At 34.3% G+C, this 13,800-nt stretch overlaps 1 protein-coding gene and 1 long non-coding RNA gene across 2 annotated transcripts in view; one reads left to right on the top strand and one right to left on the bottom strand.

The window, feature by feature from the left end:
- Positions 1-13,800, top strand: part of LOC106869785 (mannosyl-oligosaccharide glucosidase) — a 383,056-nt gene that overhangs the window by 292,817 nt on the left and 76,439 nt on the right. The window lies entirely within an intron of this gene.
- Positions 5,969-12,758, bottom strand: LOC128247048 (uncharacterized). The gene is made up of 2 exons (XR_008263481.1): positions 12,112-12,758; positions 5,969-6,829 (listed from the first exon to the last, which is right to left on the bottom strand). It is a non-coding gene; the product is annotated as an uncharacterized LOC128247048 (long non-coding RNA).

The following is a 13,800-nucleotide window of genomic DNA, read 5'->3' as shown; positions in this document are numbered from 1 at the left end:
TATATATATATATATATATATATATATATTATATATATATATATAAACACAAATGCATACGCACACATGCTCAAGTTCAAATGGGATTAGTTATTCTGGTGACTGTTGTTGAAAGATCAAATGATACCAGAGGGAAGAAATGTTTGCTTTGTTTACATGGATCTCTGCATCAAATATAATACCAAATATTCTTGAAGCACTTTTAACATTTATGTGTGTGTGTGTATGAACATAACATTTTTTTTTTTTCATGTATGTGTGAGTGTGTCAGCATGTGTGTTTTTCTGGTTTTGCATGTAGATGAAGCAAACATGTATGTGAATGTGGGTGTGAATATCTGCATGTGTGTGTGTGTTTGTGACTATGTAATGCAATCAGATGCTTATATGTGTCTGTTTGTGTGTATACCTATATGATGTAGGCAGATACATGTATACATCTTTGTGTTTATGTGTGTTTATGTGTGTGTACCTGTAACTCTCTTTGTATATGGATGCTGAGTGGTTAAGAAACTTACTCTGTTTTTATGCAAAGTCCAGGTTCACTCCCAATGTGTATTATCTTGGACAAGTGTTTTTTTTCACTATAACCTTCAGACAACCCAAGCCTTGTAAGTGAAATTAAGCCAATAGAAACTTAACATTTTCAGCCTAATGAAAATACCTATATTTTCTCTATTTCTCTGAAACAGGGACATTGGCAGATTTGTTAAATAAAATGCCTCACCATATTTGTTCTAGCATTCTGCATTCTAAGCTCAAATCTCACTGAGATTAATTCTCAACCTTCGGGGATTATTAAAATATTATTAAGGCAACAAGCTGGCAGAATCAGCATGCCACGTGAAATTCTTAGTATTTCATTCATTTTTATGTTTTGAGTTCAAATTCCACTGAGGCTAATTTTGCCTTTCATCCTTTGTGGGTTGATAAAATAAGTACCAGTTAAACACTGGGTTTGATGTTATCAACTTGACTACTCCTGGGTAAGAGTATAAAAACTGCATACCTCTGCCAAGCCATGTTGAACCAATGTGCCGGAGTAGGTTCATCGAACCATTATAATCTCAAGCTCAAATTCACAGCTTCCACATCAAACTATGGTTGGTAGAGAGAACATACTGAGGCCTTCATCCCACATTGGACTGAACATAGACAATGCAATCAAATCCAATCCAAAAAAGTACCAGTTCAGGCAATGGATTGATGGAGCTGTTAGAATGTCAGGTTAAATGCCTTGCAGTATCTGGGCTATCTTTTTACGTTCAGGCAGTAATGCCTATGATAATACTGATGCCAAGCTGTATTGGCCCAAGTCAGCAACTTTTCTCTTGACTAAACATTGGTGGCATAAATAAAGGAGACGTTAATGTATTGTCAACTGCTAGCGTTCTTCCAAAAAAAAGACTATACCCAAGCCTATACATACAAGTGCAGACATATGGTCAACATTGGCTGATGGAAGCCCTACATATTCTCTGATAAGAGACAAGTGTTTGAGCCATCTTCTTCATGGTATGTAACATATTCCACTATTTGAATTTAAGAAATTTTCACCATCTTAACAGCTCATTTTGGTTATTTAAATATAAAACCCATTAATGCTTTTGGGAAAGACAGGAAGAACATACCAACATCCCATTTCTTCTACCTACCTATAAATTTAAGGGAGATGATTTCATATGTATCTCATCAGTTACAAATCGATATCTTTTTTTGACAAACTATGTTCTTTAGTCAGCTTAAATAGTTTCATTATGGCCTAGTGAGAAATATCACAGATAAATCTTCATTTAGGAGTTAGATTCATGAGCTAATTATATGTTGTGAGAAGCTTAAATCATAAAACTATTACTATTAATGTGCAGTAGTTTGTTGCCATTAACAAACTACGTATAATCTTCACTGTTTGTAGGTAGGTAATTATTATTAATTCTTCAGCTAATTTACTTTCTCTTGTTGTTTTTACACATAAGAAGCCATTTAAAAGTTTATAGAAACTCTGTATATTAATGAAGTCATTAAGTTTTGCTGTAATTTTTTTTTTTTTAAGAATCATTAATTCTTGTAAACTCAGTTGATGATAATAAGTTTTATAATTTCCAAAAGTGCTTTAATGAGGAGAGTAAACTTTATGACTGTTGCAGTTGATTAACAAAATCTGAAGTCGGCTAATAAAATGACACTACATCTTGTTTCATATCTTGTGAACCTTCAATATTTTCAGGATCAATACTTATCTCCAATTTCTTCATCACTGCAGACCTCAGTTTTACAGTGTTGCCACTGCTAACTTTGATGTATTTTATTACCCTGTAATACAAGTGGTATATGAGGACTGTATAAGCTATGTACAAATATACAGCAAATAAAATGAGAATCAACAATGAATTTGGTGATGAATTTAGCATGAGAGTAGGTGTCCATCAAAACTCAGTCCCCATTTCTCTCCTACCACACAGGCCATCACAGGAGTTTCAACCTGACTCTCCATGGGTAACTCTTATATGCTAATGATCTAGTCAATTCTCAGCTGAACCTTCAAAGAAATTAGGCATGGAAGCTAAACCTAGAATTAAGAGCACCTTCCTCGTCCTCACCAAAGTAAACTTAGGAAAGACTAACATTTTTGTTAGTTGGGAAAAAGACAGAACCCTGGTATCTTCAGGGAAATGGCCTTGCTTAGTATGCAGAAAAGGAATTGGTATAAACTCCATACTCTATACCAAATGCAAGTTATGGGCACATGAGATGTAGTAGAATCACAGGCAAACTAACAGAGAACATAAGTTTCATATGTGACAGCTGCACTGAAGCAGTATATATTATGAGCACACCAGAAATAGATTCTTTTAAATGCTCAAATAGCTGACCTCAGGACCTTGAACCTATCAGATGAGATTGCAAGGGATCAGAATGACTGGGGTTATGTAATTCTCCTAGTTCAATGAACCACCTAGTTCAATGAAGCTAAGTTCTGGAAGCTTTGTATGTCTTCTATATATATGGAACATCGAATGTTTAATGACGATGACAGTAATAGCAACAAGAACAACATTATTGTAGTAGTAGTAGTAGTAGTAGTAGTAGTAGTAGTAGTAGTAGTAGTAGTAGTAGTAGAAGAACCTACATAAAATGCTGTCAGAGGTAAGTGTCTTGGCCGTCGACATAATGTAATGTCAGTGGCAAGATTCAAACCAGCAGCTTCTTGACTAGTTTTCCAGAGTCTTATTGACTCAGTTCATCTACACTCTTCTGCCTTGTGAACTGCTTGTGAAATAAATATTAACACAGATATGTGATAGTACATGGTTTAGATAGTAGTTACATTAATTAACTATAACTTGTGAACTATCTATGGCTTTCAAAAACCACCAAGGAAGTGTTTGCTTCTGTTGTGTTTTTTTTTGTTTTGTTTTTTTTTTGAGGAGGTGGTGGTGGTGGTGGTGGTGGTAGCAGCAGCAGATAGCTCTGATTGACTCTGCATGAATAGGTTTACAGCACAGAGGCAGCTGGACGAATGAAGCATTCAGGTAGCATTACCATTGAAGCTCTCCTTATATTTGAAGCACTCTGCTGACATTACTCTCACAGCATAAAAAAAAAAAAAAAAACATAATCTCCATTTTAAAGACAGTTGGGAATCTACCAAAGAAGATTTAATCTTTACATTGAAGTTGTTGAATGATTACATAGAAGATCCCTTATTGGCATGTCACCAGTTGACTGCTACTACCTATTGCTGGTTTACAAACTTTCAGTAGTTTGACATTTATAAACCAGCAGGGATTTGTGAGCCATTGCTCGTCTTCTAAGAGACATCACTAATCCATAAACCATTTCCAGTCTGTAAATCTGCAGAGATCTGGGAACTGGGAACCAAGTCTGCACTGCAAGCCAATCATATTCAGTGACCCATCAGTTCTCTGTGAACTGGCTAAATTAACTATGGTAATTTTAACAGACTGGCTTACTTGACCTAACATATATCATAATGCTTATGGCAAAGTTGGAACCCTTCGGGATATAGAATTCAGCAATGTAAATTGAAAAATGGGGTAAAAGCCACAAACAATGTTAACAAGAGAGAAAAATACAATTTATTCAATGTTTCAGCTTCAATAAGCCCTAATCATGATATGAGAAATCTATAGAGATTTCTCTATATATTTCTCATTTCTTGATTAAGGCTTATTGAAGCTTAAACATTGAATAAATTGTATTCTTCTCTTTCGTCAGCATTGTAGTAGATATTATTACTCTGTTGATTTTTTTTTTTTTTCTTAAATTTTACTAATAATGCTTTAAGCAGAACTTATGGTATTATACTACTATCAGCACTGTAAAAGTTTTGACCATAATATGCCTGCCTATCAATCTGGATATATAGATATCTAACTGTGTGTGTGTGTGTGTGTGTGCATGCGCATGTGTGTGCATGTGTTACAAAGGCCTGTAGTTATGTGACTTTAGTTGTTTAAGAGCTTTTTGTTGAGTGAGCATTCTACTTGCCTGCTCAGCCCAACTGGGAGCCTTCCTAATGAACAGGACAAATCGATGTTGGAACATGTATTTTTGCATGGTTCGATGCTTTTCCTAACACCGGTCTCTCAACTGTGAAGTGGCTACTTATTCATTCATGTGTGTGTGTGCGTGTCCATATATATATATGTATACCTTTTAATACATTTATAGGTGAGGTGGGGTTTATGTATATATGCCTTTCAATGAAATTTGCTATATGTACAGCAGATACACTTATAGATGTGTGAGTGTATTGATGTTAAATAGATTATGCATCATTTCAGAGTGTTTCTCTTAATATTCATCAGCAAAATACTTCACTGTGTATATATAACTGTGTTACGTTCCATGAGTGTGTGTGTGTATGTGTGTGTTCCAAGATGATTCAGAATGTGTTCATATCAATTATCTCATATAGATTTCTTGGTTTCCTTATTATCTAATTATTATAGCTTATTACACAGAAATGTGGTTGTTTGTTCATTCCTGAAGCTACATATACTTATAATATATATGCATGTGTGTATGTATTTATTTGCACAGACACATATGTATGTGCACATACACACATGCACATGTGCACAGCACACACACATACACATCCACATTATCATTTTGCTTTTTATGCTGGCATGGCTTGTGTGGAACATTATGGTCCAAGATAGTTCATGCCAGGAGCAACTACCCTGCTACATGGCTTGGAAGACCATGTCTTCCTTGTATACTTCATTTCGATTTCTATGGATGGATGCACTTCCTATCACCAACCATTTCACAGTATGTATTGTGGACATTTTATAATGAAACCAGTGCATGAAGCATAATAATAGCCTTGACAAGACTATATATACATATGTGTGTGTGTGTGTGTGTGTAGGCAGGTATTCATATATTGTATGCATACACATCATTTTGATGTCTGCTTTTCCCTGCTTGCATGGGTCAGAGAGAGTTTGCTGAGGCAGATTTTTAGCAGTCAGATGCCCTTTCTGTCACCAATCCTTACCTGTTTCCAAGCAAAGTAACTTTTTTCCCATGGTCAGTCATGTTTTCACAGAACATTAGAAATGAACGATACTGCTTGTATGACAGTGACAATCATTTAACAACTATAATGCAATATCAAGTCAAGGTTGCACAAACTTACACTCATGTGCACACAGACACACATGCATCACACACATATATGACAGGTTTCTTTCAGTTTCTGTCTACCAAATCCACTCACAAGGCCTGGGAGTCTAGTAGAAAGCACTTGCCCAAGATGCCACGCAGTGGGACTAAAATCATATGGGTGAGAAGCAAGCTTTATATACACACACACACACACACACACACACACACACACACACACACACACACACACACACACACACACACACACACACACACACACACACACACACACACACAGATATGACAGAAGTAAATAGACACTCTCATAATTGTTAAAATCTGTTTAAATCTGAAATTATACATTCAAATTTATTAATTGTTATAATTTGAATATTTAATATTTATTAGACATGCTCCTTGCATTTATCAATGCAAGGACCCTATTAGGCATGTGTTACTGATCAGATGAATATTCTCTTGAGGAATCTCTTGCCAAGTTTCATGCAGTAATCTCAAAAGATCTGGCTTTGAAGATGCTTTCTTGTTCTTCTATGAAGTGTCCTGTCCATTATGCTCCAGAGGTGTTCAATAGGGTTCACATCTGGTGAATGGCTTTGTAACGCCATTCTCATCCAACAAATCTTGAGTCATTTTAGCTGTGTGACAAGAAGCCTCATCTTCCATAAAGAGTCTTCTTTAATCATTCCACCACTGGAGAAGATTTGAAGGAGTCCTTTCTATAATGGACATATATTTATGTTTCCCTCACACTCCACCATAACTGATTGACCATTGCTCCAAATTGTTCCCTAAACCATCACAGAATAGCAGCCATGTTACATTATTGGCTGCAAACTTTGCACATCAAATTCTTGATCACAGATCTCCAGACCCAGACCCACACCCGATCACTGTCGGAGAATACAGCAAATCTGGGCTCATTGGTGAATATAACTGTGTCCCAAAATGCTAGTGGCCTCTCCATCTCACTGGCCCAATCCTTTCTCCGCTTAATATTGGCTAGTCAAAGAAGTGGCATCTTTCTTGCTGCTCTGCCATAGTAACCAAGATTTTCTGCGATTTTATGCTGTGTCCACCTTCAGATTGACTTACAGTATGGCCTCTTTGAAATTCAGACAGTTCCAAGGCTTCTTTTGTACATGGCATGATTAAACAGTCACATATAGTACCTGGAAAATAAAAATGTCAATTAATAAAAAACATAAACCTTTACAAGTTAGAATAAGCATAAAACAATGTTTTATGAGGTGTCTATTTACTTTTGTCATGTCTATGTGTGTGTGTGTGTGTATATATATATATATATATATATATATATATATACATATATATATATACACATATAAAGATAAATTAAATATAGAGATATTCAATTGAGAATCCAATAATTTATATAATATTACATTAGATACTATGAATATAATATATAACATAACATAATATTTCGTATGTGTATTTCGTGTGCAAGATTCTTGATGTGGATACGTGTGTTGAAAGAAATACAATTAAACCTTGGGAGAGGCATTATGCCGGTAATAAACACACGCACTGGTTCAGTCCTTTATTAATTTATATAATGCCTCTCCCAAGGTTTAATTGTATAACATAATATTATATAACATAAATAATTCTAAAAACCATAAAAGCCCAACAAATTGTTTCGACTTATATATATCTTTTTTTGTGATTTACATAATCACAGTTCCATTTGGACGTGTTTGAGATGTAATGAAGTGAATTTCAATGGTTGTGGATTGCACTTACTTGATTGTATCATCTGTTAAAGTGTTTCTGTTATTTTTTAAGTGTAATTGATGTATGATTGAATAGTTAGCGCTCACGCTCATAACACTGACATTTGAATTAATTTTTACAATCCAGCCATCCTTTCATGCGGAATTTTGTCTTTTTCGAAAGCTAAGACCCTGAAGTGACTATATATATAATGGAACTGTGATTATGTATATCAGAAAAAAATATATATATAAGTCGAAACAATCTGTTGGCATTTTATGGTTTTTATAACTATTTATGTTATATAATATTATGTTATCTTATATATTATATTCATAGTATTTAATGTAATATTGTAATATAAATAAATATTTGGATTGTCAGTTGAATATCTCTATATTTAATCTATCTTTATAACTGAATTTTACCAATATTTATATGGTATCCAACTGAAGTACCGGTGAATTGGATGTTTAACACACCCCTTTGAAGGATTCCTTTTTCTCAGTTTGTTACTTTATATTTATATATATATGAGAGAGAGAGGAAGGGTATAGAGCAACTAATGCTTCCTTCTGAAGCATTATATATTGAGTTCTACACCAGGTTATTAGTATCAAAATGCCCAAGTGAAAGGTGTGTGTGTAAACAATAGCTGTCACTTGCAGTTGAAGATGTTACGATATCAACAAGGCTAGATCTTTATATTACAATCCATTGGATGGACTTCTATACAGCTTCTGTCTCCCCATTTTCTCTTGCAAGACATGAGCTATTCTTGGGTCAGTATTGATTGCCATAGCCTGGAGCTAGGGAAGATAATAGTTGCCTCAGATGCTGAGATGCCAAAGAATGAGATCAAACCTCGTACCTCACTGATTGTGAAGAAAACTTCTAAAACATTCGGCCATACTGTGCAATATTTGCCTACATGGTATATATATATATCATCATCATCATCATCATCATCATCATCGTTTAACGTCCGCTTTCCATGCTAGCATGGGTTGGACGATTTGACTGAGGACTGGTGAAACCGGATGGCAACACCAGGCTCCAGTCTGATTTGGCAGAGTTTCTACAGCTGGATGCCCTTCCTAACGCCAACCATATATATATATATATATATATATATATATATACACACACACACACACACACACACACACACACACACACACACACACACACACACACACACACACACACACACACACACACACTAACATACACACACACATATAAATGCATATCATCATCATTATCATTCTGTGTGTTCACCATCTGTTTGTATTGGAGCTTCTGGCATGAATGCCAAGCAGTACAGCATGTCGTTTCCAAATTTCTGGCAGAATGAATTGCCATGGTGCTGTTTTTCTCACAAACAGTGCCCAACTGACCCTACTATACTGTGTAGTCAACAAAATCAAAAACAAACAATGCACGAAATTAAAAATATAGAATGACAATTTACCCATCGTGCCCTGTATATGTGTGTGTGCACATGATTATATTCTGTCATTACTTGAACGAAGCAGTGCTGTGACATTGAGGTTGGTTACTCAGTGCTTTCAAAGACTTGTGGAATAAAGAGATCTCTTCTCTGAAAAACTGGTAAGGGTTAGTGATAGGAAGAGCATCTGGACATAAAATTCTGCCTCAAATAACTCTTCATCCAAATCCAAGCTAGTCTGGATAAAAACTGAACCATGCCTTGCTGTCTGTTTATATATGTATATAATGTCGTTAAGTAATGATATCTGAAGAAGTAGTACTCAATACAAACAGAGAGAACAGTAGTTTATTAATGCCAATTCAGAGGCCACTTCTTCAGATAAGTCCATACTGGCAAAAAACATATCTCAAATAAAATAAAATACATGTATGTGTGAGTGTGTATATTTATGTTTGTATGTATATATATATGTGTGTGTGTGTGTGTGTGTGTAAAATTCCCTTTCAGTAATGTGTCTCTTTAAGACAGCGAGCTGGCAAAATCATTAACACACTGAACCAACTGCTTAGCAGCATTTCATCCGTCTTTATGTTCTGAGTTCATATTCCGCTGAAGTTTGACTTTGCCTTTCATCCTTTTGGAGTTGATAAAATAAGTACCAGTTGAGCACTTGGGTCGAAGTAATCAACTTAACTTCTTCTCCAAAATTGCTGGCCTGGTGCCAAAATTTGAAATCAATAAATGTGTCTTTTAAATTCTGCCAATATCAGCTTTGCTTTTCCATTCTTCCAAGATTTACGATATACAGTACCAGTTAATTACTGGTATATATTGAACCACCAATTTTTACCAACTAACAAAGAGCTAGTATAGTTACAGTAAAGTACAAATCTCCAGCCATATGCATCGTTCCAACAACAGACAAAGTGACACATTGGCTGAAGTACATTGCCATCATATTAATTTTATATATATATCAGTTATACCAATATCTGTGCCAATACTGCTCACAAGCACATATACTATCATTCACTCATGCATCAAACATTCTCTCTATAAGTGAGCCCATTAAAAACAGATAAGGTAAAATAAAAAGAAATATATGAATGTGTGTGTGCGTGTGTGTGTGTGCATGTTTTTAATATATATTTATATATATATATATAGATAGATAGAGAGATATAGAGATAGATAGATAGATTAAATTAGATGAGATTAGATTAGATATACAGTATTTATATAAATATATTTACATATATATAATATAAAGATAGATTATAGATAAGTATATTTGTATATATGTGTATATATGTATATGCATATATATATATATATATATATATATATATATATATATATATATATATATATATATATACACACACACATATACATGTATTTATAAACATATATGCAAACATACCTGTCATATATTTTATGTATATAATATATATATGTACATGTATGCACATATTTATATATCTACATCTATCTATATTGTACACACACACATATATATATATATATACACACACACATATACTCTCTAATGTTAACATGTTGTTACAGCAGAAAATATTTTTTTTCAACATCTCCCCCTCCACCACCACTCATGGTTTCCTTGAAGAATATGGAAACATAATTAATTATATCACTTATTAACAGCTTCCCAGCTACACTTATACAATGAATGGGAACTGGCAAGGAAGAGGGGAAAAAATCAAACTACACGACCATTAAATACTACTCTTATTATTTTCACTTATTTATCTATTTATTTTGTGTTTTATTCTGTGTAGAATTTTTCTTATATTTAATAAAACTAGCCGCTGGCTCAGGGGAAGGAATTTATTTGTTACATTATAAAAATTTAATGGGCTTATGTTTGTTTTGTTTATGTGCGTATATCTCCCTCGCTGTCTCTATGTATGTATGTACGTATGTGTGTGCATATATATATATATGTGTGTGTGTGTATATATATATATATATATATATATATATATATATATATACATATATATGTGTGTGTGTGTGTGTATAGATGTATATGTATGTGTGTGTGTAGATATATATGTATGTATGTATTATGTGTATATGTATATGTGTATGTATGTAATTTTTGTGTCTGTGTACATATATATATAAACAGATAGATAGATAGATAGATAGATAGATAGATAGATAGATAGATAAGAAGAATACTTGATAGTTAGATCAGTTGGGAGGTAGGTAGGTAGATGGTTGGGTAGACTGACAGAGTGACTATGAACATTGTAAACGTAGTTTAATATGAATGAGTGTGTGTGTCCAATTATAGAGATCACACTCCTTTTAAAACATCCCTGCTGTGCATATGCATCTATGTATATATGCACGTATGTATGAAAATGAGTCTGTGTGTGCATATATGTGCTTGTGTGTATGTATGTGTTGTGTCTTTTGTCATACATTAATCAGCCTTATGTGCTAGTTGTTATACGGAAGCATTTCATTCAGAATCACCAAATACTATCTCATTCAGAAGTTATCATCAGAATGTCAGTGGTGAATGTTATGCAGTACAATCCTATTAATTCACTTCCATTTATACACAATCTAACATATGTACTATGGGCATATACCATCATCAACCATAGAAATATTCCTTTATGGAATGCTGTGGGGATTTATTTTCATATACTGCTGTGAACATGTGTCTTCTAATATCACTATGAGAAAATTTCAGTTTGTTCCACCTGTCCATGTACATAGATTTCATTTTTCAGCATATATCTATTTACTTTTATATGTGTACTTATATATGTATATGTGTGTGTACACTGCAGATAGATGCACAAGAACCTAAGCAGTTTTTCATTTATTCTCACAATATATAGCAGTTGTCAACATCATAAATGGGTGCTGCATAAATCAATCAGGAACGGATAAAGGAATGAAGCAATAACTATATGTCAGTGACAAATAAAAATTGTCTTAAAAAATTTGCGAAAAATACCTTCAGTGTTTTTCTTATGGGAGAATATAAATTGCATTGCTTAAATACATGCCAGTATGAACCTAGGTAATACAATCTTAGTTCATCTGATTATATTCAGTCACTCAGAGTACATAACAACTCACTGGATCGTCAGTACAACAACCTTATGTGTATGTGAATTAAACAAACAAGAATGAGCCTCGAGTATACCACATATGAAAAATATAGAAAAATTTACAAGACATTTCATGAAACATTTAGTTGTGTGGCTGACTACTTACTTATCTCATCAGCTGCTGGTGAACTAAAGACAGCTACTTGTTTAGAGACACAATATATAACAGCTGCTGTTGACACCAAAAAGTGGGTGATATATAAATCAGAACACTCTGCTTAGTTTTCTGTGTGTGAGGGTGGGGGATATGTACATGTGTGTATGTATGTACAAGCGAGTGAACTAACAGAAGTGACTCTCAATTCATATAGCTAGAGGCATATTTATTGAGTAAAAGGTTGGTGTAGCTCATGTTACTTATATATATCATGATCATCATTTAATGTCAGCTTTCCGTGCTGGCATAAGCTGGATAGTTTGACAGGAGCTGGCTATCCATAAAACTGCACCAGGTTTTGTTGTCTGTTTTGGTATGGTTTTTATGGCTAGATGCCCTTCCTAACACTAACCACCCCACAGAGTGAACTGAGTGCTTTTTACGTAGCACCAGCACCAGCAAGGTCTGTTTTGGCATGGTTTTTACAGCTGGATGCCCTTACAAATGCCAAACACTTTACAGTGTGAACTGGATACTTTTTATGTAGCACCAGCACTGGTAGGGTCACCAAGTAACTTGCTAGACAAAGATCCTTTGAGAAGGAGGTCACTGGAGGAGGTGATCTTCCGCCAGGTGATGAGAGGTTAAAGTGTGATAGAGGGATAGAAACAATATATATATATATATATACAGCATGACCGCAGCCACTTGGCTGAAACACATAAATAAATAAATATATATATATATATATATATATATATATATATATATATATACATAGAGAGACACACACGAACATGTGTATGTACTCACATAAGGTAAACAAATGAAAGAAAGTAGTACTCATCACAAAGTAAGTGGAGTTATAAGTATTTAATAACAAGTTGGCTTTACCTGACATTACTTGAAGATTCATATGCAGATATATGGCTAGTCTTTTAGATGTACAGAGTGAAAATAAGAATTTAAAGAGAATTCTAGGTGCAAATATTTTGTGGGGTTGTCTCCTTGATTAGTTTGGGTTATATAAAACAGTAGTGTCAGGCTATTTCCTTTACCAGCATTTATATACTACCACATGGTGGAGGATGAGATAGTCTAGTGACAGCAGACAGTCAGGATTTTGGAACTCAGTGGGGTGGTGTCAGGTTATAAATTCAGTTTGCTTGTCAACATGTACACCATGTCATTTTAGGCAAGTGTTGATAGGCTGATGCATAGAAGAGAAATAATTTCCCTATGAGAGACCAGGGATTGTTTATTCTGCAGTTGTGTATGGGTTAGCTAGAACCTATGTGGACTTTCTATGATGACCAATGGCTTGAAGTTCATTAACAGGATGTATCTTTGGTGACAACAATAAAATTGATCAGTTTTTTTTACTAATGGATACTGAAATGCATATGTATTCACTTTCTCTTGGAAGTAGAGTTGAAAATTACAAACTCCTGGTGTGTAGGAAGGGGCCCTATCAAGGATGTTTCATGTGATGTTGAGGAAGGTGTCTCCTTGATCTTTGCATTTCCAAACAAAATGAGACAAAGATATGGAGTCTTCCCTGATCCTACATCTAAAAGAGTACATATGTTGCATAAAACTTCCAACAGCATTGACTATTTTTCGCATGCAGAGTCGCATTTTCATGCGTGTGCAAGTATGTGTGTATATATATATATATACATATATATATATATATAT

The sequence above is a fragment of the Octopus bimaculoides genome, chromosome 2, assembly GCF_001194135.2.
Source record: "Octopus bimaculoides isolate UCB-OBI-ISO-001 chromosome 2, ASM119413v2, whole genome shotgun sequence".
Classification (NCBI taxonomy): domain Eukaryota; kingdom Metazoa; phylum Mollusca; class Cephalopoda; order Octopoda; family Octopodidae; genus Octopus; species Octopus bimaculoides.
Note: the sequence above shows the minus strand (reverse complement) of the source record. Positions and strands in the feature narration are given on the sequence as shown.